The sequence below is a fragment of the Eptatretus burgeri genome, chromosome 5, assembly GCF_056783735.1.
Source record: "Eptatretus burgeri isolate ZD-2024b chromosome 5, Ebu_testis_v1, whole genome shotgun sequence".
NCBI lineage: Eukaryota > Metazoa > Chordata > Myxini > Myxiniformes > Myxinidae > Eptatretus > Eptatretus burgeri.
The window spans coordinates 4429691-4457571 of record NC_140965.1 but is presented as its reverse complement, the minus strand read 5'-3'; the positions used below and the strand labels follow the sequence as shown (position 1 = coordinate 4457571).

At 50.8% G+C, this 27881-nt stretch overlaps 1 protein-coding gene across 2 annotated transcripts in view; it reads right to left on the bottom strand.

Moving 5' to 3' along the window:
- Positions 1–27881, bottom strand: part of LOC147025740 (uncharacterized) — a 94105-nt gene that overhangs the window by 65387 nt on the left and 837 nt on the right. Inside the window, exon 2 of one of the 2 annotated variants that reach the window (XM_085880455.1) lies at positions 21023–21092. The exons of the other annotated variant lie outside the window; for it this stretch is intronic. The gene's annotated coding sequence lies outside the window, so the exon portion shown is untranslated. The remainder of the gene's footprint in view (positions 1–21022; positions 21093–27881) is intronic. 2 annotated transcript variants of the gene reach the window in all.

The following is a 27881-nucleotide window of genomic DNA, read 5'->3' as shown; positions in this document are numbered from 1 at the left end:
GTGCGAAAGGGAATTAAAGGAGTTGTTGTGAAGGTGTTCCGGCTGCTTGGCTCTGCTTACGTCTCACCTCGCCGGCCAGCCGACTGGTCCCCACTGACACGACCTCGACCAAACCTCTTGTCTGGTCCTGCTACTGCTCAACTCTCGCCATTTTGGACTCCGCTCTCCTCCACTCAAGCTCCTGCTGCAGACACGATTACCACACGTGCGGCTGTGGGCCGAACTGCACAGCTGTCAGGTGCCACACCACGGAGCATACTTCCCCCCGAAACGCTCAGGTACCAAAAACTGTGGCCTCAACTCCCTCCCTCCCTGGCTGCAAAAGTACTTTGCCTTTCATTGGGTTTATATTGTCTGAGTGTGTTGGCGCCTGTCCATTAGATAAGCCTGCATAAGATCTTCATTGTTGTGATTCTTATTGCATTTATTAATCTCGAGTCAAGTCTTCACTGTGTCTGATTTTGTAAGTTGCTTGTATAATTGTCACACCCCACACCTCTCTCATCTTTCCCTGCATTACATCCCCAATAAACCTTTCGTTGTGCCACATGCTTTTCCTCGCATATTGTAAATAAATAAGAATTGTAGAAATGTTCCCAGCTTGCCTTTGTCTTTTCCTCCATTGGTCCAGCATGGTTCGAATCGAGGTTTAGCCGGGTCTTTATTACCAACAATCTGTTCCTTCTAGCCAGTACGTCCTAAGCAGTGCCGCTCGGCTGCATCTGATCCGGAAAGGTGATCCGTAGTTGGTAGAGTGATCCGGTTCGGACAAGGAGTACCGAGGGCGTGGTTCCCCAAAGGTTAAACTGCATGGTTGATTAGGTAACCTGGTTCTAGACAGGAGGACCCTAGGTCACGCGGTTGAGTTATTGGCGTCCACTGTCGGTTAAGCGACCCACTGTGTCACAGAATTATCCGTGAGCGCCGGCCTACAATTCCGGGGAGTCTGGTGGGAATCGACGTAGCTTTCCCCCACCTAGTGGTCTTCTCATCCGACCCCGCCGGCCTGCAACACTATGTAACAACCTGGAAATGTTGCATAAGTTCCAGGAAGACAAGTATATCAATTAGTACATAACTTTAGATCTGTCTTATTTAAGTTTACAAATCTAAAGAACATAATGCATGACTTTTATGTAGATGCATTGTGGGAGTTGAAGGTTCTGTGAGTAACGCTAGTCAATGTAATGTTGATTTTTATCAACGCTGAGAACGTGCCCAAGTAATGATTCACTCCCTTGATCTGTTTAACTGTCTGTGCCTCCAAACCCTGGGAAACCTTGATGGGGCTGTTGTGTTCTTTTCTGATTGGCTGTACTTGGGCCTTGACTCCATCGTTTCGACCAATTCACTCCTTTCCCAGTAGCAGAAAGCAGTTATTTTGATTTTGAAATGTGGGAATAGTTACTCTCGCAGATGAAAAGCTTTTTCTCTTTTATCCTGCTTGTTCAATAATTTTCACCCCCTCATCTCTGTTTCATAAATAGGGCTTGCATTGGCACGTTTTTTTGTGTGAGTTTCATTGATGGATTTTTTTTTCTCTCCCATATGTGCGCACGTATGTAATTAAATTCTCCTTTGTATGCTGAACCTGAGTGGAAATTTAGTTAATTTCTTCCACGGTACCTTTTATATATTTTTACCCTCGAGTATTGGAAATAATTGTGGTGGTGGTTAGAGGGGAGGGGGAAAAAAAGTAAAAAAATAAAATAAAAAGTACATTACTAATGGATGAATTCAAATTGTTAAACGGATGCAGTGCTGTGTGTTGTGTGTACAGTGACTTGGTTCAGCTTGCCAAGCACTTTTAACCTGCCATTATATAATAACCAAAAAGTCAGTCATCGCTTAACGTTGTAGTTACGTTCTTTAAAAGTGCGACATAAACTGAAACGACTTTAAGCGAATTCAATTTCCCCGTAAGAATTAACATAAAACAAAGGGGGGTTAAGTTCCAGGGAAAATTTTTCTCGTCAGATAAAAGACATTATTTATATATGGAGTACAAGTTTTAAATAATTTTAAACAAACAATTGAATATAATAATCTCTGGGTTGCTTTTTTATCGTCAGATAAAAGACATTATTTACATATGGAGTACAAGTTTTAAATAATTTTAAACAAACAATTGAATATAATCATCTCTGGGTTGCTTTTTTTCTCATCATCTCTAGTTGCTTCAGATCTTCATTGGTTAGCCTCTTCTCTGAGCGATTTCAGAAGTTGTGCAACGTTGGCTTCTTCCACCTCGTCAAAACCCACTTTATTGGCCAGGCTGAGCATAACTTTCTTCATAGCGAGGACATCTTTAAATCCTTTCAAATCATTGACACATTCAAGTCACAACTTCCTCCACACACCATTCATACATACTTGAGTAACTTTAGCCAATGACCCACTGATGTTATCGATGCACGGCTCGGGGTATACAAGGACTATACTGTACGTACTCTGGGTGGGCTTATACACCGGTATGGTTTATACTGTAGCTTTATTAAAACGAGGAAAACCATTAGCTTGGTACTAAATTAGAGATAAAACCACTTTATAACGGAACGGTGAACGACTTTTAATGAGTATATTTATACAATAAATGATTATTATTATATTCATAATTATAATATACTAATTGGTTTGTGTGTGTCTGTCCATGTTTCTGAAACAATCCTTTCCACTGATCGGTTGGACAGATGACCTGACACCAGCCACCCACAATTTCATCCTGATAATAAAGCTTTTGGCTACCATTTTGGTGTTCACTGTTATGCGAAGCCAAAGATACCTCGGAGCTGCGTCATATTCACAATTGCTATGCACTCTCCATACACATTTCCTTAAATTGTAAAACTACCAAAGCAACAGTTCAAATGATTTAAAGGTCCCATGACACCCAAAAGTACTGAAATTGCATATATATATATATATATATATATATATATATATATATATATATATATATATATATATATATATATATATATATATATATATATATATTGTTGTGGTTGACGAAATTCGCAAACCACCATTCAGGTCCCTTAGGTGAGATATCTCTGTAAGTATATGTGTAGTTAGGCCCAAACCCGTTGTTTAGAGGGAATAAATGTCATTAATGCGGGCTGCGACCCTTTTAGATAGCCGTTTTTCTTTTACTATCTTTATTTTGGACCAGCCGCCATTACTACCATTACTACCACCACCAACCATGTCTCAACAGCCATCACACAACAACCACCAGCTGCAACGCCGCTTCACGACAACAACAACGCCAACAGCCACGACCCTTGCCGTCACATCTCGCTCTCGCAACCATCGCATCACCGTCATTCCCGCGCCGCTTGTGGGCACCGATACTGGACTCGTGCAGGGCGCGCACCGAGCAGCGGGTGCAGAAACACCAGCCTTTCCGAAGAAATCGGATCAAAAACGACTCACGCCCACTTCTGTTCTGTCCTATCAGCGAGCATGGGGCGATTTGGCCCCGCCTCCAGGTGCGTCGGAGTAATATCGCTATATGCAGATTCATGGATCAAAAAGCATTCACGCCCACTTTTCCTCTGTCCAATGGGGAGCCAGCCAGAGGTAAAGGGTCGAAGGTGAAAGAGCGAAGCCACGGGGGGCTATAAAGGGCCGCGTTCGCTCGCCAAAAAGGAGTTGAGTTGGGAAGAGCCAGAAGAGTTGAGTTGGGAAGAAGTAGTAGGAGTCAGTCAAGTGGAGTTGAGAAGTGGAGTTGAGTTGGGAAGTCAGTGAAGAGAAGAGTCGGAGAAAGCAGTTGGACGGAGCTGTGGAGAGTTGGAGAGGTGGCGGCGGCGAAGGCAGTCGAGAGGGCGCTCGTGTCAGAGTCGGGGAGCTGCGGAGAGGGGAGGCCGATAACGCGACCGAGGTCGCGGTGGAGACGCTCGTCGCGGGACCCGAGCCAGCGAGATATCCTCATCCCCCCGAGCATCAACAACCCCCTCCTGTTTCCCCCCGCGCTGAGATAGTGCGAGAAGGGGGCCCCGTTCCCACCCCATTCCAGACACTGTCCGCGAGGCCCGCGGAGTCGGGGCGCCACCGCCATTTTGCGGCTCATCACCAGACGGGTAGGCTCGACGCGGTCTCGGCCCCAGGCCCGTCTGCCCCCTCATCGTGGAGGGTGGTCCCTTTTTCTTTTGCTTCGAGTATATGTGTTGTCGGCGCCGTCTGTGAAGTAAAACTGTATAAGTGTTGCCGTGTGCTCGGTAGTCGGTGGTAGATCTGCATTGTGTTTTGCTTTTACATTTGCTTTTTGTGCATTATTGTGTGTTTCTTCTTCTTTTACATTTGCTTTTGGTGTATAATTGTATATGTGTGCTATCCGTGTGCCATCGCGAAATAAATGTGCTCTATGTTGAACTGCTTCTCCCGTTTCGCTTCGTCTTTTCTCTAATTGAATCTCCATCTTACTTCACGTAAAGGGTTGATCGTGGGCTGAAACGCCCGATAATTAATCGAACCGTCCAGGTTGACGATAACACCGCTCGGTTATCCCGATAGTACGGAACGGGTCGCTTAAAGTGGCCCGTGTCCGAAGTCGACCTGCGGCGAGGTGCGATCGCCCGGTCTACCCTTCGTGTGGGTACTTAGGTAGGTCGAATTTGGCGAGCAACCCTATCCCACGCGGGGGGCCGATTGGCACGATCGTGGTGAGGCCGAAAGGCCCACCCGTGACTAGTTCCCGGCGTTAGTCCGAGAGGGTCACGACGGGATTGTCCGTCCGGTGGGCGACGTGCCGCGATTCGAGTTACGTGGCCGTCCGCACGCCGGCGGGCGCGAATCCGCAACACTGGTGTCAGGTCGTGCGATATAACCTCATCGCCCTCCTCGCGGCACTGGTATCTGAGAACGGGACAACGGGCTCTCCTGTCTCCAGCTAAGTTCACGGGAATCGGTCCAGGGGTGAGAGGAGCGACCCCGATTCCCTCCAAATTAAGAGCGAGCAAAATTAACCCTTTACGAGAAATAAGATGGCGTCTCAAGGCGAGCGGGAGCCGGGGGTATTAGAAATGGATGTAGAATGTGTAGAATCCATGGTCCAGAATGAAAACCCCGTGCAGGAAATGTTGGTTGTGCAGGAACACGAACTCCCCCAACTGAACCCAGAGCCCGAAATAGGTGCGGCGGCGGCCGCGGTGTATGACACCTCCCTTCCCCCTCTCCACCAAAACCCCCCGATCCTTGCCGAAACGGCTCACCCAAGCGCACCTGACATGGCCCAGCTATGCGCCATGCTGGCGGCAATGACAGCGAGGATGGATGCGAATGCACAACAAATGAACGAGAAGATGGATACATTCACAAACAAAATAAAAGGCATGAACGAAAAGATGGATGCGAATACATAGCAAATGAAGGAAGAAACGAAAAAGCTGCGGGGTGAGACGCAGAACATGGGCCGAAGCCTGCAGGCGGGCATGAAGGCAGTAACCGGGGAGCTTAAAATGGTGACTCCATGTGTGGGAGCGAACGAGCTGGGAGGGAGTGCAACGGCTGTCGGGCCCGCGGTGGAGGCGGGTAAGAAAAAAATAATTCGGGGGACGTGTTGGGCGAGGGTCGTGACGGTAACCGAGAGGGACAAACTAATTGGGGTGACGGAGACGTGCACGAGGGAGATAACAAGGGAAGAGACGGAAATAACAGTTGAGACAAGGGAGGTAAAGGGTGAAGAGGTGACCGAGTTGGCAGAGACACGGGAGATGGGAACGATAGAGGGAAGACTACACGATGAAGACGGGGTAAGTGACGCACACACACACGGAGGTAGTGGAGGATAATGGGGGTGAGCTCGCGGACTGGGTAGAGACCCGGTGCGAGCAGCTGGATGGCCTCCTCCAGGAACGAGGGGAGGGAGTATGCCCCCTTGAGGCGAGTCACGACCAGGTGAGTTCGGTCGTGCTTTGCGAGGTTGAGGGGACGGGTGCTGTGGACAGGTGCACGGAGAGCTTGAGGGGTATAGAGGCCCCGGAGACCCTTGTGGGGACACGAATCCCCAGTGTGGTTGTCCCGGTGTGTGTGGTGCAAGGTGTGAGTGCGTCCCCGTGTGTGAGTGGTGTAGTGGCAAGTGTGCCAAAGGGCGTGCTTCCCAGCATGCCGTGTGTGGATGAGGCACCGTGTGTGAGTGTCGCCGTGTGTGTGTGTGAGTGAAACGGCCAGTATGAGTGAGGCACCGCGGATGAGTGCCCCCGCGTGTGTGAGTAGTATGGTTTGTGTGAGGGAAATGGCACGAGTGAGTGAAAGGCCGCGAGTGAGTGGAGCCACGTGTGCAAGGGAAATGGCATGCGTGAGTGAGCGGCCGAGTGTGAGAGAGACAGCGTGTGCAAGGTCGCTGTGTGTAAGGGAGATGTCGGTCGGCATGTGTGAACATGCAGCCGCGTCTCCCGGAGTGAGTTTAATGGTGAGGTGTGTTAGCGTTGTGACACGCGGGAGTGCGTGTGTTGAATGGAGACGGCGACAGAGGAAAGAAAGCCGAGTAGCGGCTGTAGTTGTTTCGGGGACCGTGCCGGGTTCACCCAGCATTGAGCACGAGGTCCGTGCTGTGCAACGCACGAGGCCCCCACGTGCTCGCTTGCGAGAGTGAAGTCCCGGTCCGGAAATGCATGCGGTGGATTTGCCGATCCCGCGGACGGACAAAGTTTAGGCAGGATTACGGATTTGGACCGGACGGGTTCTCCACGCGATCGTGTGTGTTAAGCTCTAACGGGCAACGCACATGTGTTCGCGTGGGGAACCCCTCGAGACGTGGGGCTTGTGTTTTTTTTATGCGCACGGTGACGTCATGGCTGCACGTGGGGTTGAAATCCGGCAGGAAGGGTATCCCTGCCGGATGGTACCGTCCAAGGAGGGGACGAGGTACACGTGCAGCTGCATGACGTCACAGGCAGGTGCAAAGTGCGCGAGCTGTGAGTTGCCGCGCTGGTGCTGCGCATGTGAAAAAAAAAAAAAAAGCAAGCCTCACTTTCGGGTGCACAGGATTCCTGGGCAAGGGGTGGATGATCCCCTTGACCAGGGCACAGGATGGAAACTAGTTAGGGGGAAGGGTTAGCTTAGCTAGACCGACTTCATGGGGCAGGGGTAAGTCCTCATGGGGCCCGTGGAATGGATTAGTTAGAGGGATTGTAGTCAGATTTAGGTTGGGAAAATGGAAATAATTAATGGGATTATTTGGAGACAGTGACAGACTTGTGAATGTGTAGTGGGGACGTAGTTTAGCTACGTAGTGTTAAAAGGAACGTGCTGTAGTTTAAAGGACGACGTGGGAGCACGAGTTAGGTAGGGGAGGTACTTAGAAGGATGGCAGAGTTCAGCGGTATGTGTGTGTTGAAGAGTTGTGAGGTGAGTACATGATGAGTGAGTGAGGGCAGCGGGTCTGTGTGTATGGAGCGAATGGGGACTGCATGGTGCGATGAGTGATTGGGGGGAGGATTGACTCCCGCCCAAGGGACCCCGGGGTCAGTGTCGAGAGAGTTAGCTGGGTTAGTCAAATTAACAAAAATGGAGGTTGTTTTGTTGTTGGTGGGTGTGTCGGCTCGAAACCCGTTTGGAGGGGTGCAGGAGCCCTGTTGACGGGCTGGGAGCGTGGCTGCGAAAGGTGAGTATCGCTGAGTGGGTACCCCGGGCACCAGGCTAGTCGGCCGTAGTAGGCCAAGGGCCCATGGGGGGCCGGGATAGCGTAGTGGGCACGGGTGCGCCTGCTTGGTGCGGGGGCCCGGGGCGCCATTAGCCGCGTGGGCAGTGTTGTGGGCACGGGTGACCCTCGGAAAGGGGCCTGGGAAGCCAGCCTGCCACGTGTGCGTTTCAGGGGAGGTGCCATGGGGGGCACTCCCCGGTGTTAGGGAGCTGGTAGGCTCGGAGGCAGTGTAGTGCCCGGGGGTGCCATCGTCGGAGAATCGGCAGAGGGTCGTGCCTGCCAAAGGGAGCCACGTGTCCCAGCCATGAGACCATGTGAGGGCACGGAGAGAAAATTGGGGGGCGAGGCCCGAAATTGTGAGGACACCAACACAGGCGACGGGAATCTGGGTTGTTAGAACCAATAGTTTAAGCGCGAGGCGCTTGTTGAAAGCCCCGGGGTAGTTTAACAGTTAAATGGTTAGGGTAGATAGGAAGTGTACCCCTCCGCACCATCCATCCCCTCGCTCTCGTTGTGGGCCGCTGGACCCACTTTGGGTTAGATCGCTGAAGTCTGGGGAGGCCATTCTGAGGCTTCGTTGGGCCTCGACACAGGACGCTAGCTCTCCCTTGTTCCCCTCCAGGAAGGGAACGTAGGGGTTGGGAGTAGGCAAGGTGACAGGATAGGTTAGCCGAACAAGGACAGTACAGGGGGTTAGGGGACGATTTATAGTGGGGAAGTAAAAATAAAAAAAATAAGTTGGGGCTAAATTGGGGTTTGACAGATTAAGGGAGTGGGTATAGACAGTGACAGGCAAAGGCAATAGGTTGGGAGGGAGACCGTAGGGTAGGTCCGAGCCTGCCTTCCGAGTGGCCAGCACCACCGCACTCCCTCCACCAACCTCCACTGAACGGCGAAGGCTGGCCAGCTTCATCGGCAGCTGTTGTTTTGCTGCAAGGCCTGTGCCGGCTGGATCGGCTGCAGCTGCTGTGCTGCAAGGCCTGTACCGGCCGGATCGTCTGCAGCTGTTTTCTGCAAGGCCTGTGCCATCGGCGAGCCGTGTTTTGCTGCAAGGCCTGTGCCGGCCCACTTCATCTGCCGGCTGGCTGTTTTTCTTCAAGGCCTGTGCCGGCCAGTTCATCTGCCGGCTGTGTTTGCCTGCAGCGGCCTTCTTCTGCGGGCTGTGTTTGCCTGCTGCCTTTGCCATGCCATGCCCACTGCCCCTGTTCACCAGCCCCCGTTCAATTTTGCGTTGCCCCCCCCCTGTTCATTGCCATGTGCGCCAGGATCAAGGCAACAGTTTGCAAGCTGCGAGAACTGCCCTGTTGGCAGCTACAACAAGGGCCTGCAGTGGCGGCCCGTGCACCGTGTTTGCATCCATCCATTCGTTGTGCTCATTGCGTGTGCCACTTGAGCTGGCACGGAGACTGCGTTTGTGCAGCCCATGCACCGTTGTGGTTCACTGCGTTCAGTTAAAAAGGGAAGGCCTTGGACTGCGAGTGAGCAGCCGGCCACGTTCCCTGTCACCTGCGTTGTTTGAGCCAGAGACTGCATGCGAGCAGCCTGGCTCCCTGCTAACTGCTTTCTTTTTGCAGAGTTCATTGATCCTGGGCCATGGTTTAGTGTAAAATTTGTAAGTTAAGGTTAAGATGTACTGTAAATATGAGTGCACCCCCGGCATGTCTGTCTTAGCGCCGGCAATTTTATTTCAGTCGTCTGTGTGAGTGAGTTTGTTTAGGTAGTTACTCAGCCCTCGGGTTATTTATTTTGGGGACACGAATACCATGAATGTCGCACTCAGGGATCCGTAGGTAAAAATGTACTAGGGGAAAACTACACATGATGACACACGCAAATTTGACGACTCGGGACGAGTCTGTAAAAAGGGGAGGGGGTAGTGTTGTGGTTGACGAAATTCGCAAACCACCATTCAGGTCCCTTCGGTAAGATATCTCTGTAAGTATATGTGTAGTTAGGCCCAAACCCGTTGTTTAGAGGGAATAAATGTCATTAATGCGGGCTGCGACCCTTTTAGATAGCCGTTTTTCTTTTACTATCTTTATTTTGGACCAGCCACCATTACTACCATTACTACCACCACCAACCACGTCTCAACAGCCATCACACAACAACCACCAGCCGCAACGCCGCTTCACGACAACAACAACGCCAACAGCCACGACCCTTGCCGTCACATCTCGCTCTCGCAACCATCGCATCACCGTCATTCCCGCGCCGCTTGTGGGCACCGATACTGGATTCGTGCAGGGCGCGCACCGAGCAGCGGGTGCAGAAACACCAGCCTTTCCGAAGAAATCGGATCAAAAACGACTCACGCCCACTTCTGTTCCGTCCTATCAGCGAGCATGGGGTGATTTGGCCCCGCCTCCAGGTGCGTCGGAGTAATATCGCTATATGCAGATTCATGGATCAAAAAGCATTCACGCCCACTTTTCCTCTGTCCAATGGGGAGCCAGCCAGAGGTAAAGGGTCGAAGGTGAAAGAGCGAAGCCACGGGGGGCTATAAAGGGCCGCGTTCGCTCGCCAAAAAGGAGTTGAGTTGGGAAGAGCCAGAAGAGTTGAGTTGGGAAGAAGTAGTAGGAGTCAGTCAAGTGGAGTTGAGAAGTGGAGTTGAGTTGGGAAGTCAGTGAAGAGAAGAGTCGGAGAAAGCAGTTGGACGGAGCTGTGGAGAGTTGGGGAGGTGGCGGCGGCGAAGGCAGTCGAGAGGGCGCTCGTGTCAGAGTCGGGGAGCTGCGGAGAGGGGAGGCCGATAACGCGACCGAGGTCGCGGTGGAGACGCTCGTCGTGGGACCCGAGCCAGCGAGATATCCTCATCCCCCCCGAGCATCAACAACCCCCTCCTGTTTCCCCCCGCGCTGAGATAGTGCGAGAAGGGGGCCCCGTTCCCACCCCATTCCAGACACTGTCCGCGAGGCCCGCGGAGTCGGGGCGCCACCGCCATTTTGCGGCTCATCACCAGACGGGTAGGCTCGACGCGGTCTCGGCCCCAGGCCCGTCTGCTCCCCTCATCGTGGAGGGTGGTCCCTTTTTCTTTTGCTTTGAGTATATGTGTTGTCGGCGCCGTCTGTGAAGTAAAACTGTATAAGTGTTGCCGTGTGCTCGGTAGTCGGTGGTAGATCTGCATTGTGTTTTGCTTTTACATTTGCTTTTTGTGCATTATTGTGTGTTTCTTCTTCTTTTACATTTGCTTTTGGTGTATAATTGTATATGTGTGCTATCCGTGTGCCATCGTGAAATAAATGTGCTCTATGTTGAACTGCTTCTCCCGTTTCGCTTCGTCTTTTCTCTAATTGAATCTCCATCTTACTTCACGTAAAGGGTTGGTCGTGGGCTAAAACGCCCGATAATTAATCGAACCGTCCAGGTTGACGATAACACCGCTCGGTTATCCCGATAATACGGAACGGGTCGCTTAAAGTGGCCCGTGTCCGAAGTCGACCTGCGGCGAGGTGCGATCGCCCGGTCTACCCTCCGTGTGGGTACTTAGGTAGGTTGAATTTGGCGAGCAACCCAATCCCACGCGGGGGGCCGATTGGCACGATCGTGGTGAGGCCGAAAGGCCCACCCGTGACTAGTTCCCGGCGTTAGTCCGAGAGGGTCACGACGGGATTGTCCGTCCGGTGGGCGACGTGCCGCGATTCGAGTTACGTGGCCATCCGCACGCCGGCGGGCGCGAATCCGCAACAATATAACCGGGAACGAGTCACGGGTGGGCCTTTCGGCCTCACCACGATCGTGCCAATCGGCCCCCCGCGTCGGATAGGGTTGCTCGCCAAATTCGACCTACCTAAGTACCCACGCGGAGGGTAGACCGGGTGATCGCACCTCGCCGCAGGTCGACTTCGGACACGGGCCACTTAAGCGACCCGTTCCGTCCTATCGGGATAACCGAGCGGTGTTATCGTCGACCTCGACGGTTCGATTAATTATCGGGCGTATTCAGCCCACTACCAACCCTTTACGTGAAGCAAGATGAGGATTCAATGAAAGAAATGACGAAGCGAAGCGGGAAACAGTTCAACACAAAGCACATTTATTCGCGATGAACGGAAAGCACACAGAAAAGAAAAACACAATGCAATTTACACAAAAAGCAAATGAGACAATGCAGATCTACGACCGATTACGCGAGCACACGGCAACACTTATACAGTTTTACTTCACAGACGGCGCCGACAACACATACCCAAAACCAAGGAAAAGAATACCCTCAAAGATGAGGCGGGCCTGAGGCCGAGACCGGGTCGGGCCTACCCGTCTGGTGATGAGACGCGGAGCGGCGATGGTGCCTCAACTCCGCGGGCCTCGCGGACAGTGTCTGGTAGGGGGTGGGAAAGGGGCCCCCTTGGTCGCACTATCTCAGCGCGGGGGGAAACAGGAGGGGGTTGCTGATGCTCGGGGTATAGAGGATTCCTACTCTGCCTCGAGTCCCGCGACGAGCGTCTCCACCTCGGCCAGGTCGCACTGTCGGCCTCCCTGGGGTGCAGCTCCCTGCACGACGCGAGCACCCCCTCGTCTGCCCTCGCCGCCTCTCCACAGCTCCGTCCCCTCCGCTCCGACTCCAACGCACACGACGACGACCAGCTCCTTCTTGCCAACTCCACCGCCCGCGAAGTCTTAACTCTCTGTTCCACTTGACTGAAGAACGCGGTCGCTTATATCAGCCCCGTGGCTTCGCCCTCTCATCTTTGACCCCCTCCCTTCGACCTTTCACCTCGCTCCCCATTGGCCCGAGAAAAAGTGGGCGTGAATGCTTTTTGATCCATAAATTTGCATATATCGATCGCCCTCCAACGCCCTGGGGGCGGGGCCAATTCGCCCCTCGCTCACCGATTGGACGGAACAAAAGTGGGCGTGTGTCGTTTTTGATCCGTTTTTGAAGTGGAAAATCCGTGGTTTTGTACACGCTGTTCGGCGCGCGCCCTGCACGAGTCCAACACCGGTACCCACAAGCGGCGCAAGAACGGTGGCGATGCGACGGTTGTGAGGTGTGACGTGAAGGTCGTGGCGGTTGTGGTGAAGCGGCATTGTGGTTGGTGGGTGATGTTGTGACTGGTGGTGGTAACAATGGCGGTTGGTCCAAAATAAAGATAGTAAAAGAAAAACGGCTATCCTGAAGAGTCGCAGCACGCATAAATGACATGTATTCCCACTAGACAACGGGTTTGGGCCTAACTACACATGTACTTACCGAGATACCTCACCTAAGGGACCTGAATGGTGGTTTGCGAATTTGGTAACCACAACACTACCCCCTCCCCTTTTTACAGACTTGTCCCGAGTCGTCAAATTTTCGTGTGCCATCATGTGTAGTTTTCCCCTAGTACATTTTACCTACGGATCCCTGAGTGCGACATCCATGGTATTCGTGTCCCCAAAATAAATAACCTGAGGGCTGCGTAACTACCTAAACAAACTCACTCACACGGACGACTTAAATAAAATTGCCGGCGCTAGACAGACATGCCGGGGGCGCACTCATATTTACAGTACATCTTAACCTTAACTTACAAATTTTACACTAAACCATGGCCCAGGATCATTGAACTCTGCAAAAAGAAAGCAGTCAGCAGGGAGCCAGGCTGCCCGCATGCAGTCTCTGGCTCAAACAATGCAGGTGACAGGGAACGTGGCTGGCTGCTCACACGCAGTCCAAGGCCTTCCCTTTTGAACTGAACGCAGTGAACCACAACGGTGCATGGGCTGCACAAACGCAGTCTCCGTGCCAGCTCAAGTGGCACACGCAATGAGCACAACAAATGGATGGATGAACACAAACACGGTGCACGGGCCGCCACTGCAGGCCCGTGTTGTAGCTGCCAACAGGGCAGTTCTCGCAGCTTGCAAACTGTTGCCTCGCGGATCCTGGCGCACATGGAAATGAACAGGGGGGGGGGGCAGAGCAAAAATTGAACGGGGCTGGTGAACGTGGGCAGTGGGCATGGCATGGCAAAGGTGCAGGCAACACAGCCCGCAGAAGAAGGGCGCTGCAGGCAAACACAGCCCACAGATGAACTGGCCGGCACAGGCCTTGCAGCACAGCAGCTGCAGACGATCCAGCCGGCACAGGCCTTGCAGCACAGCAGCTGCAGACGAAGTTGGCCGGCCTCCGCCTTGAAGCAAAACACGGCCAGCCGATGAAGTTGGCCAGCTCTTGCCGTTCAGTGGAGGTTGGTGGAGGGAGTGCGGTGGTGCTGGCCACTTGGAGGGCAGGCTCGGACCTACCTACCTGTCTCCCTCCCAACCTATCGCCTTTGCCTGTCACTGTACATACCCACTCCCTTAATTTGTCAAACCCCAATTTAGCCCCAACTTATTTTTTTTCTTTTTTTTTACTTCCCCACTATAAATCGTCCCCTAACCCCCTTTATCGTCCTTGTTCGGCTAACCTATCCTGTCACCTAGCCTACTCCCAACCCCTACGTTCCCTTCCCGGAGGGGAACAAGGGAGAGCTAACGTCCTGTGTCGAGGCCCAACGAAGCCTCAGAATGGCCTCCCCAGAGTTCGGCGATCTAACCCAAAGTGGGTCCAGCGGCCCACAACGAGAGCGAGGGGATGGATGGTGCGGAGGGGTACATCTCCTAATCTACCCTAACCATTTAACTGTTAAACTACCCCGGGGCTTTCAACAAGCGCCTCTCGCTTAAACTATTGGTTCTAACAACCCAGATTCCCGTCGCCTGTGTTGGTGTCCTCACAATTTCGGGCCTTGCCCCCCAATTTTCTCTCCGTGCCCTCACACGGTCTCCTGGCTGGGACACGTGGCTCCCTTTGGCAGGCACGACCCTCTGCCGAATCTCCCGCTATGGCACCCCCGGGCACTACACTGCCTCCGAGCCTACCAGCTCCCTTACACCGGGGAGTGCCCCCCATGGCACCTCCCCTGAAACGCACACGTGGCAGGCTGGCTTCCCGGGCCCCTTTCCGAGGGTCACCCATGCCCACAACACTGCCCACGCGGCTAATGGCGCCCCCGCACCAAGCAGGCGCACCCGTGCCCACTACGCTATCCCGGCCCCCCATGGGCCCTTGGCCTACCACGGCCGACTAGCCTGGTGCCCGGGGTACCCACTCAGCGATACTCACCTTTCGCAGCCACGCTCCCAAGCCCGTCAACAGGGCTCCTGCACCCCTCCAAATGGGTCTCGAGCCTACTTTCCCACCAACAACAAAACGACCTCCATTTTTCAATTTGACTAAACCAGCTAACTCACTTTACTCTGACCCCGGGGGTCCCTTGGGCGGGAGTCACTCCTCCCCCCCAATCACTCATCGCACCATGCATTCCCCATTCACTCCACACACACAGACCCACTGGCCTCACTCACTCACCAAGCACATGCCTCACAACTCACCAACTCTTCAACACACACACCGCTGAACTCTGCTATACTCCTAACTACATCCCCTAACTAACTCGTGCTCCCACGTCGTCCCTTACACTATAGCACGTTCCTTTTAACACTACGTAGCTAAACTACGTCCCCTCTACACATCCACAAGTCTGTCTCTGTCTCCAAATAATCCCATTAATTATTTCCATTTTCCCAACCTAAAGCTCACTAAATCCCTCTAACTAATCCATTCCACGGACTCCATGAGGACTTACCCCTGCCCCATGAAGTCGGTCTAACTAAGCTAACCCTTCCCCCTAACTAGTTTCCATCCTGTGCCCAGGTAAGGGGGTCTTCCACCCCTTGCCCAGGAATCCTTTGCACCCGAAAGTGAGGCTTGCTTTTTTTTTTTTCCATGCGCATCACCAGCGCGGCAACTCACGCACTTTGCACCTGCCCGTGACGTCATGCAGCTGCACGTGTTCCTCGTCCCTCCTTGGACGGTACCATCCGGCAGAGATACCCCTCCTGCCGGATTCCAACCCCACGTGCAGCCATGGCGTCACCGTGCGCATAAAAAAAAAACACAAGCCCCACGTCTCGAGGGGTTCCCCACGCGAACACATGTGCTTTGCCCGTTGGAGCTTAACACACACGATCGCGTGGAGACCCGTCCGGTCCAAATCCGTAATCCTGCCTAAACTTTGTCCGTCCGCGGGATCGGCAAATTCACCGCTGGCGTTTCCGGACCGGGACTTCACTCTCGCAAGCGAGCACGTGGTGGTCTCGTGCGTTGCACAGCACGAACCGCGTGCTCACTGCTGGGCGAACCCGGCACGGTCCCCGAAACAGCTACAGCCGCTACTCGGCTTTCTTTCCTTACATGTCGCCGTCGTCGCCATTCAACCCACGCACACCTGCGTGTTACGACGCTCACACTCCATTCCATCAAACTCACACCGGGAGACGCGGCTGCGTGCTCCCGCATGCCAACCGACATCTCCCTCACATACCGCTCTCTCACACACACGGTCTCCCTTGCATACGGCCGTTCACTCACGCGTGCCTCACTACTCACACAAACCATACTACTCACACACGCGGGGGCACTCAACCGCTGTGCCTCATCCACACACCGTGCCTCACTCATACACGCGGGGGCACTCAACCGCGGTGCCTCATCCACACACGCGGGGGCACTCAACCGCGGTGTCTCATCCATACTCCGTGCCTCACTCACACACGCGGGGGCACTCAACCGCGGTGTTTCACTCACACTGGCCGTTTCATCCACACACACGGCCTCACTCACACACGGTGCCTCACCCACACACGCGGGGGCACTCACCCGCGGTGCCCCATCCACACTCGGCGTGCTGGGAAGCACGTACCCTGGCACCATCGCCACCACACCACTCACACACGGGGTCGCTTCCACACACGGTGCCGCACTCACGCCTTGCACCACACACACAGGGACAACCACACTGGGGATTCGTGTCCCCACAAGGGTCTCCGGGGCCTCTATACCCCCCAAGCTCTCCGTGCACCTGTCCACAGCACTCGTCCCCTCAACCTCGCAAAGCACGACCGAACTCACCTGGTCGTGACTCGCCTCAAGGGGGCATACTCCCTCCCCTCGTTCCTGGAGGAGGCCACCCAGGTGCTCGCACTGGGTCCCAACACGCTCCGCGAGCTCACCCCCATTATCCTCCACTACCTCCGTGTGTGTGTGTGCGTCACTTACCCCGTCTTCATCGTGTTGTCTCTCCTCTATTTTTTCTGTCTCCCGTGTCTCTATACATTTATAAGTTTCTGTCGTCGTCACCTCGTGTCTCGTCTCGCACGTTTTGGTCTCCCCATTTAATTTTTCCCTTTTGGTCACCGTCGATTCCTCTGTCACGACCCTCGCCCAACACGCCCCCCGAATTATTTTTTTACCCGCCTCCACCGCGGGCCTGTCAGCCGTTGCACCCCCTTCCAGCTCGTTTGCTCCCACACGTGGAGTCGCCATTCCCAGCTCCCTGGTCACGGCCTTCATGCCCGCCTGCAGGCATCGGCCCATGTTCTGCGTCTCACCCCGTAGTTCTTTCATTTCTTTTTTTATTTGCTGTGTATTCGCATCCATCGTCGTTTTCACTTCATTTGTATTTGTATCCATCTTTTCGTTCATTTGCTTGATCATGTTCGCTGTCATTTCCGCCAGCATGGCGCATAGCTGGGCCATGTCGGGTGCGCTTGGGTGAGCCGTTTCGGCAGGGATCGGGGAAGGGTTTTGGTGGAGGGGGGAAGGGGAGGTGTCATACACCGCGGCCGCTGCCGCACCTATTTCGGGCTCTGGGTTCAGTTGGGAGAGTCCGTGTTCCTGTACAACCGACATTTCCTGCACGGGGATTCCATCCTGAGCCATGGATTCTACACATTCTACATCCATTTCTAATACCCCCGGCTCCCGCTCGCCTTGAGACGCCATCTTGCTTCTCGTGAAGGGTTAATTTAACTCGCTCGTAATTTGGAGGGAATCGGGGGTCGCTTCTCTCACCCCTGGACCGATTCCCGTGAATTAATTGGAGACAGGAGAGCCCGTTTTCCTGTTCTCCGATACCAGTGCCGCGAGGAGGGCGATGAATTTGTATCCCACTTCTGACACCAGTGTTGCGGATTCGCGCCCGCCGGCGTGCTGACGGCCACGTAACTCGAATCGCGGCACGTCGCCCACCGGACGGACAATCCAGTCGTGACCCTCTCGGACTAACGCCGGGAACCAGTCACGGGTGGACCTTTCGGTCTCACCGCGATCGAGCGAATCAGCCCCCGCGTGGGATAGGGTTGCTCGCCAAATTCGACCTACCTAAGTACCCACGCGGAGGGTAGACCGGGCGATCGCACCTCGCCGCAGGTCGACTTCGGACACGGGCCACTTAAGCGACCCGTTCCGTACTATCGGGATAACCGAGCGGTGTTATCGTCGACCTCGACGGTTCGATTAATTATCGGGCGTATTCAGCCCACTACCAACCCTTTACGTGAAGCAAGATGAGGATTCAATGAAAGAAATGACGAAGCGAAGCGGGAAACAGTTCAACACAAAGCACATTTATTCGCGATGAACGGAAAGCACACATATTCAATTCCACCAAAAGCACACAGAAAAGAAAAACACAATGCAATTTACACAAAAAGCAAATGAGACAATGCAGATCTACTACCGATTACGCGAGCACACGGCAACACTTATACAGTTTTACTTCACAGACGGCGCCGACAACACATACCCAAAACCAAGGAAAAGAATACCCTCAAAGATGAGGCGGGCCTGAGGCCGAGACCGGGTCGGGCCTACCCGTCTGGTGATGAGACGCGGAGCGGCGATGGTGCCTCAAATCCGCGGGCCTCGCGGACAGTGTCTGGTAGGGGGTGGGAAAGGGGCCCCCTTGGTCGCACTATCTCAGCGCGGGGGGAAACAGGAGGGGGTTGCTGATGCTCGGGGTATAGAGGATTCCTACTCTGCCTCGAGTCCCGCGACGAGCGTCTCCACCTCGGCCAGGTCGCGCTGTCGGCCTCCCTGGGGTGCAGCTCCCTGCAGGACGCGAGCACCCCCTCGTCTGCCCTCGCCGCCTCTCCACAGCTCCGTCCCCTCCGCTCCGACTCCAACGCACACGACGACGACCAGTTCCTTCTTGCCAACTCCACCGCCCGCGAAGTCTTAACTCTCTGTTCCACTTGACTGACGAACGCGGTCGCTTATATCAGCCCGTGGCTTCGCCCTCTCATCTTTGACCCCCTCCCTTCGACCTTTCACCTTGCTCCCCATTGGCCCGAGAAAAAGTGGGCGTGAATGCTTTTTGATCCATAAATTTGCATATATCGATCGCCCTCCAACGCCCTGGGGGCGGGGCCAATTCGCCCCTTGCTCACCGATTGGACGGAACAAAAGTGGGCGTGTGTCGTTTTTGATCCGTTTTTGAAGTGGAAAATCCGTGGTTTTGTACACGCTGTTCGGCGCGCGCCCTGCACGAGTCCAACACCGGTACCCACAAGCGGCGCAAGAACGGTGGCGATGCGACGGTTGTGAGGTGTGACGTGAAGGTCGTGGCGGTTGTGGTGAAGCGGCGTTGTGGTTAGTGGGTGATGTTGTGACTGGTGGTGGTAACAATGGCGGTTGGTCCAAAATAAAGATAGTAAAAGAAAAACGGCTATCCTGAAGAGTCGCAGCACGCATAAATGACATGTATTCCCACTAGACAACGGGTTTGGGCCTAACTACACATGTACTTACCGAGATACCTCACCTAAGGGACCTGAATGGTGGTTTGCGAATTTGGTAACCACAACAATATATATATATATATATATATATATATATATATATATATATATATATATATATATATATATATATATATATGTCCTATAGGAGTTTTTCATCGTGATTTCAGATCTGACTGTTTTTTCACAATACTCGTTCTGCAAAATGTAAAATTAAAAAGCAAACCTCTTTGGGAACGCCCCTAAAAATTCTGCCGAAATCTAATGAAAGGGGCGTAACCCACATGACATCATCTCCAGGACGACAAAGGCTGCACGTAAATTACTTGGATTGGTGGTCTACGTGATTCTATTGGCCTTCTGTGCATTTCCACATTCGATTGGTCGACTCAAACGCTTCGTTAATTTCTGCTTTCAAAAAAAAATCAAACATTTGGTTTTGAATAATGGATGACATGGACTTTGATTTGTCTGATAGCGACAGTGAGTGTGAGAGAAATGACGGATATTGGTCTGAATCAGATGGAGAATTGTCGGATAACATAGTCGTGGGAGGTGAAGTTCAGGCATCTGGAAATGGAATACGGCCTTACCAGGTCGAGGCCGAAGCAGGACAAGCAGAGGAAACTGGCGATGAAATTCCCGGAATTCATGATGATCGGGAGGACATCGAAGGAAGACTTGGCAATAACAACTGGTTAGACTATATCCTATTCGTAATTCAATAATGTAAATTCGACATCAGAAATATTTTAGTGAGGTGACGTGACCAGCGCAGCGGACATGTTGCTCCGCAGCGAATGAATCGCAAGCAAGGCCGGCGCATATCATTGGCCGTATCTCTCCGCGCATAAAACAAAGCAATCTCACTGTCCGGATACGATGAAAACTTGTGCAGAGCACACCTTGCGACAATTGTCTAGAGTTGTCCGATAAATCTGACGTTCTGTTGCACTTTTATTTATTTTATTCCTACTGTCGTCATGTAGCGCCAGTAGAAAACAATGAAGAAAAGAGAATAATAAAAGAAAGCTACAGCACGTCAGATTTATCGGACTAGTCGGACGGACGACGGATTTATCAGACTAGTCTAGACTCTTGAGTTGACAAGTAACTTGTATTAGCATGCACACAATGTATAAGTCAATGCGTAAATGTCCCGAGGCTATGAGGCAGTGTAATAGGAGTATCGGGGATTTGAGGAAGCGAGAAGTGGGCATTTTGTCAGACATCCAAATGGACATTTATTGTCGTCATTATTTTTTATCTTGGGTGGGCATGGGTATTCCTGTATTGTTACTTGTTGTTTCAGTTTCTAAGTCTCTGACGACCCTCGTTGGGATGATAATGGGTGGATCAGACATAGTGCAGCAATCAAGCAATGCCACTGATACCCAGGCGATACAAATTGTCTCTCAGCTTATATGCCAAAATGTCATAATTCGACGTCATGAAGGATCCACCTCTCACTACCACAGTGTGGATCGTGAGACACCCCTGCCTACTTACGTCGGACTCCTCATCCATGCCAGGACAAGAAAGCGTGAGTTAATTGACAGAATGTATGACCTTGGGCTCTCCGTATCATATGACAGAGTATTTACCATTTCAAAGGATTTGGGTAATGAAGTTTGTGCAAGATATGAAGCAGAACATGTTGTTTGTCCTGCAAACTTATGCCATGGTCTATTCACCACAAGTGCAGTTGATAACATAGACCACAATCCTACTTCCACGACCGCTCAAGGGGCATATCATGGCACAAGAATATACCTCTTTCAGCACCCGAACAACGATGTCCATGGAGTAGAGAGAGACACAGAGATCCTCCGGCAAAGCGAGTCTAAAGAGAAGACATTATCAGAATTGCCAGAGGAATACACCAGCATACCACCGGCTTCCCTACATACAAAAGAACCAACAGTACCAGAAGTTTCGGTTCTCCCGCCTGCTTCATATGAAGGAATGTATGCAGCACTGCAGGACAATGCCAGGTGAGTTCAATATGTTCTAGTAGTAGGACCTCGCTTATTGTGCATCTGCCAACACTTATATTTATTTATATTTCGAATACTAGTAGATTATTGTGAATGTGAACACTAAAGTGTCGCACTGTTTGTGCCTATATGCTTATTTCTTGTTGCTGTATAGGTGGCTCAGTCATGTGAAAGACATAGTCGAGTCTCATGATAACACTGCACAAGATATGGAGGTCTCCTGGGCAGCATTTCATGCCAGCAACATAGAAAACGATTCAGCAAACCCAACAGATATCAGCTCGCTGCTTCCACTCTTCGCAGAGAAATCAAATTCTCCTGCTTTGATACGTCACGCTATGAATATAATCAAGCAGAATGTTGAATTTCTAAATCCTGGTCAGACTCCTGTCATTGCTTTTGACCAGCCATTGTTTGCACTCGCAAAGCAGATCCAATGGAACTGGCCAACAACTTACGGAGAAGGCAAGATTGTAGTCGTGCTTGGGGGCCTTCATATAGAAATGGCTGCATTCAAAACCATCGATGACTGGCTAGATGAAAGTGGATGGACCAGTGCTTTAGCAGAGGCTGGTGTAGCTTCTCCAGGCACAGCTGACTTTCCTCAAGGCATCCCACTTGACAAGGACAAGACATGCCCATCAGATTATGGCTCATAGTCTATCCATCCTGATGCACAGAGCATATGACGAATATGGCAAGAGCTTGGTGGCTGATGAAATGCCACAAGCATTTGAGGCCTGGCGTAACAAGCGTATAGCTGAAAGTCCACAGTTTAATTACTGGTCTACAACATTGGAATTTGAGCTGACTATTTTGAGCTTTGCAAGATCTCTTCGAGAGGGCAACTTCAAGCTCTACATTGAAGCTCTGGATCAGCTTATGCCCTGGTTCTTCACCCTTGATCACCTGCACTACAGCCGTTGGCTACCAGTTCATTTGTGTGACATGATTAATCTTGGGAGGATGCACCCTGACGTCGCAGCACAGTTTCAAAGTGGCAACTTTGTCGTAAAGAAGACCCACCGGTCATTTTCTTCCATAGCCATTGATCAAGCTCACGAGCAAAATAATTGTATCGTGAAAGGCGACGGAGGGCTATTGGACTTACAGAAAACATATCACAACTAATGCGGTGGATGGTGGCGGGGCCAGAAATGGCACGAGTGATCGGAGAATTTAACGACTGTAGAAAGCATCAGGGAGAAACAGAGCAAGGGGCCAGATATCAAACACCATGAACAAGTGAAGTCTGTGCAGAGCACATTTGCCAAACAAGTGCGTTCTCTCCGTCACACAATCGAGGAAATGGCTAACCCATTTAAAGAACAAACCATTGATCTGTTGGTTCTTGACACAAGAGATATTGTGGGAGACGAAGTAGTGACGACAGTTCACTACATACAAACGCTTGGAAAGGAGCAGTATGCTACCTTTGTAAAGGAGTGTCTGGGCGACAGATCTAAGTCTGTTCAGCCCACTGAAGAGAAACAAACTGCCATTGTTCAGCTGCCCTCAGTCTAAATTGAAGTCCAATGATCAGCAGCAGATTACATCGCTGAAGAAAACATGTGCCCTCTTCTCACAGTTGTACGTGTCCTGTCAAGTCCGTGATGGAGACATTGAGGAGTTCTTTTGCCATGAAACTCAATGTTATCTACCATCATTGTCCAAATTTGGAGAGTTGCGGTCAGGGACAAAGGCTGACCGAGTCAAGTGCTTTGAGGAAACTTGCCCTACTCCACCGGAACAGGTTCCTGAGGTTGATATCATTCTCCTAGATGGCGCCACTCTCATTAACATGTTGAAACCAGGCCCTGCCAAAACCTTCCATGAATACTCCAAGTGCATTTCCCTGCCCTATATTCAGATCCAGCTTACTAAAGCCAGCAGAGTAGACATTGTCTGGGATGAATATATTCCAAATAGTCTCAAAAGCAATGACGAGGAAGAAGCGTGGAACAGGTACACGGAGACGTGTTCAACCAAATAGCAAGATCCCAGGAAACTGGGAAGAATTCTTCAAAGTCAGTGAAAACAAGAAAGAACTCTGCATTATTAGCGCAACAATCGGTGACAATCCAAACTGAAAAGAAGGTCATCTCTACGTTTGTCAAATCGATATTGCTGAATTCCCCAAGAGAAGACATCAGTCACCTTTCTCCATGTGCACACGAAGAAGCCGACACTAGGCTACTACTTCATGCAGCAGACGCTGCTGCGAATGGATACCAGAAAGTAATGTTGCGTACTGTGGACACTGACGTGCTTGTCTTGGCAACATCATTGTTCAACCAAACGAACCTGAGTGAAATATGGGTATTATTTGGCACAGGAAAGAATTGCAAACTCATACCAGCACACACCATTGCCCATACCCTAGGTCCAGATAAATCTTTGTCTCTGCTAATGTTCCACGCCTTCACCGGTTGTGATCAGACGTCATTCTTTCTGAACCGAGGAAAGAAAACAGCATGGAACACAATGAAGGTTTTCACAGATGTCGTAGAAGTCTTTGCGACTCTTGGTAGAGTACCTCCTTCAGACGAGACATTGAAAGAACAAATGCAAACAATTGAACAGTTTGTTGTCGTCATGTATGACCGGACAAGCTGCTGTAACAGTGTTGACGATGCCCGAAGAGAGTTATTTACTCAAAAGGGGAGATCCATTGAGTTCGTTCCACCTACTTCAGCTGCACAGTGTCAACACACAAAGCAGGCAGCATATCAGGCAGGGCATTGCTGGGGGCAGGCATTACTGCGAGATCCAGAGTTACCAGATCCCGCTGACTGGGGATGGTTTAAAGGGGCCTCACAGTTGTGGGAACCTCTGTGGACAACCCTGCCCGAAGCATCCAAATCGTGCAAAGAACTTCTTCAGTGCGGCTGCAAAGTGGAACTTGGATGCCTGCGCCAGTGCTAGTGTGTGAAGGCAGAGATGGCATGTACAACATATTGCAAGTGTCACGGAGACTGTGAGCGTCAATAACATGATGAAGCAATATTCAGCATCATTTTGTGCCTCGAGGTAGATTGCTGTTTCTATATATAACAAACAATGGACTGCTAAAAAACCATTGCTGAATCTTGTTGCGATGTGATGACTTCAATCTATTATAACAAGATGAATGTGCACCATATTGATAGACGTTTCTCTTTAAAACCAAATCATAGTAAAGCCAATGCCTACATGTGATAGTAGTAAAAGAATTATAATTTGAAGAAAACCTGACTTCATTAAGGATACATTAGCTTTTCCAGTTATCCACTTAGCAGTTGGGGAGATCCACCTCTCAAGAAATGGAGGTTAAATACGGTTATTTTTGTCCAATTGCTTTGTATTTACACATTGATAATATTCTAAAACTTAAAGACGCATTGCGTAGATGAAAGCTACATGTCATAAGAACGGTTTGCCAACTACAGAACTAATGTGCTTTATTATAGGAAGGGAGAGTTTGCATTCCCCTTTTATTATGCAAATGAGATAGGCAACAATTTGGCTTAACGATGTAATTTGGTTTAAATATATGAGGCAATATGCGACTCAAAGCATGGAAAGAATATATCAAGTAGCGTGGATATTATTCAGCAAAAACGATCCTTTTTACCTCCTTTTCAGAGGTAGATCTCAACTGCTTCAGCATGGCGGCCATCTTGGATTTCTGCGCCATTTTTTAAATTGTTGCATTGTATAAATATGCAAACATCAGTAAAGAAACTAACTATGCAATATCACGGTTAAAGAGCATGAAAAATATGAAATTAGTACATTTGAATATTACAAACAAGTCAGAAAGCAGTTTTTTTACTCAGTGGTGGCAATTTTGAATTTGGCGGCCATCTTGGAAAGAAACTGAAATGGCCCCATATCTAGAAATGTTCAGCACATTAAAAGCTACATCTGTGCCAATTTTCGTGCTCATCACCCAAAATGCACAATTGGTCTGTTATGTGGCACCATTCTGCAGCACTACAGGGGAATTTGTGCATTGGGTTAATCAAAGCCCATCCTCAGTGTACTGAGGGTGGGGGCAGTTAGAGCAGAGGGTGGGGGGCTCTTGACAGAGGAGTCCGAAGTGAAGGCCAGCTGGGCCAGTTACTTTGAGTGGTTGTACCAGGCTAATCCACCAGCTGTCGAGTTGGACGTCAGGGGTGTTACAGTCACTGTTGGTGACCCTCCAATCAACTGTGGTCCACCTTCATTTGTGGAAACAGGCTGCGGTGAACCGGTGAAATGGAGTAAAGCTCCAGGGATCTGTGGCATCCATGCTGAACTTCTCAAGGCTGGTGGAAATGCTGTACTCATGTCGTTGCATGCAGTTCTGTGCTCTGCCTGGAACACAGGCATCATCCCAACTGACTGCAAGAGGGGCCTTGTTGTCCCTCTCTGGAAAAGGAAGGGTGATCGACAACACTGCAACAACTACTGAGGTGTGACGCTGCTCTCAGTGCCAGGCAAGGTCTTTGCTCGGATAATTCTTGATAGGGTCAGCCACCATCTGCTTGAGCACCAGCATCCAGAGCAATCAGGCTTTATACATAAGAGGTCAACAATTGACTGTATCCTTGCTCTTCGGGTCCTCACCAAACACAGACGAAAGATTTGGCAGCCTATGTTGATCTCTGTAAAGCGTTCGATTCAGTGAATCCTCTGGAGGATTTGAGGTCTTCGTGGGGTGCCACCAAAACTGATCGATCTGATGTGTGAACTCCACTCTGGTACTGAGAGTGCTGTGAGATGTGGTGGTACCATCTCTGACTTATTTCCATTTGTTACTGGAGTTCACCAGGGGTGTGTACTGGCCCCCACACTTTTCAGCACTTGTATGGACTGGATTCGGGGGAGGATGTCAGAGAGATCAAGTTGCGGTGCATCGTTTGGGAATGTCAAGATCTCTGACCTTGATTTCACATGACGCAGTCATCGTTGCTTTTGATATCCTTTTGGAGGCCCTCGAAGTGCTGAATCAGGAGTCGGAGCCGCTGGAATTATGTAGTTCCAGTGTAAAAACTAAGATCCAGGCTTTCAATGGCATCTTGGATGCTGCTGTCCTGTCTGTGCCTGTTTGTAGTGAGGATGTTGAGGTCACACAGAAATTCACTTACCTTGGCAATGATATGCATGTTTCTGCTGGCTGTGAGCCAGAGGTCAACAGACGTCTGGGTCAGGCCTGGAGTAATGGATTCACTGGATCATGGGGTGCGGCGCTGCCGGTACCTGTGCAGGAGGACAAAAGTCCGAGTCTTCACGTCCTTGGTTCTTCCAGTCTTGCTCTATGGATGTGAGACTTCGACTCTGATCAGGAGACTGATCTGAGATGGAGACTCAATTCCTTTGGTACCAGGTCTCTTCGGAGAATCCTTGGCTATCGTTTGTAGAACTTTGTGTCCAATGAGCGGTTGCTGAGAGAGACTCAAATGAGATTTGTTACCTGCATCATCTGTGAGAGTCAGCTGTGGATGTATGGACATGTGGCTCTTTTTCCCCGACTCTGATCCTGCTCACCAGATTCGCTCAGCGAGGGAGTCTCGTGAGTGGAGGCGGCCAGTGGGCCGACCACGTGCCTCGTGGTTTCAGCAGGTTTATCGGAATCTCAAGGAGATGGGGATGGGCCAGGAATCTGCCTGGGGATGGCCAGACGGAGGCCCCTGGAGTACCGGCGGAAATTGGATGAATCAGATTACAATATTCCCCCCCCCCCACTACCCTGGCCGGTTTTTTTTCTGAAAAGGCTGAGGATAATAAACAACCACCGTTATCTTCAAAAACATGGTACTCTCAATGAACAAACCAACACAATTATGTACACGTCCTCGAATATTTTACAACATGGGTAACAACGAACGTGCGGGATATTTTGGGGGTATTATACTCCATATACTTATCGGTCAACATAACCCGTGGTATTACAATGAAAAAGGCCACCTTGGGGACAACTTTACCCCAACCCATGGTTTTACACTGAAAAAGGCTGCGTCGGAACAACGTGGTACTTACTCTCCACAGCCGGCCGTCTGACACTTGTTCACAACTGAAGGTGTGTTTTGAAAGATGTGTGTATGTGGTATCTCCGAGTACATCATCTAACATGAATGTGGATATCAAGTGTTATGGGGACAGCAGCGGGGGGGGGGGGATATTTTTTTTAGTGTAATTTCAAGTTGGTTACCATATTCCATTGCCTTGATTTCCTCATTTGTTTAATCATTATACATTCTTCCGATTGAAGTTTCGTTCTGCATGAATGAGTTACAATGAGGATTGCTGTCCAGCAAGCTTTATCAGACACACAATTGAATGCAAAGACATTTCCTGCCAGTTTTTTTTCAGGTTAGTTAGGGTTAGTGTAGGTAGTCAACAACCGTTATAATCAGATGATATATTTATCAAGTGTACTAAAGGGACACTAAAAAGTTTGTGGAGGTTATGAAAGGTGCACAAAAACCTTTTACCATGAATACAGGAAATCGTTTAAAACATCAGAAACATCTCAAGTGAAATACAAATAGCCGAAATAAACAACATGCTCTGACAGTACAATTGTGAAACATCTTGAGGAGCCCGCTGGCCTCCGACTTCTTTAATGGCCCCATTTCCCCACCGAGTGGAACATTTTGGCCGAAGTCTTT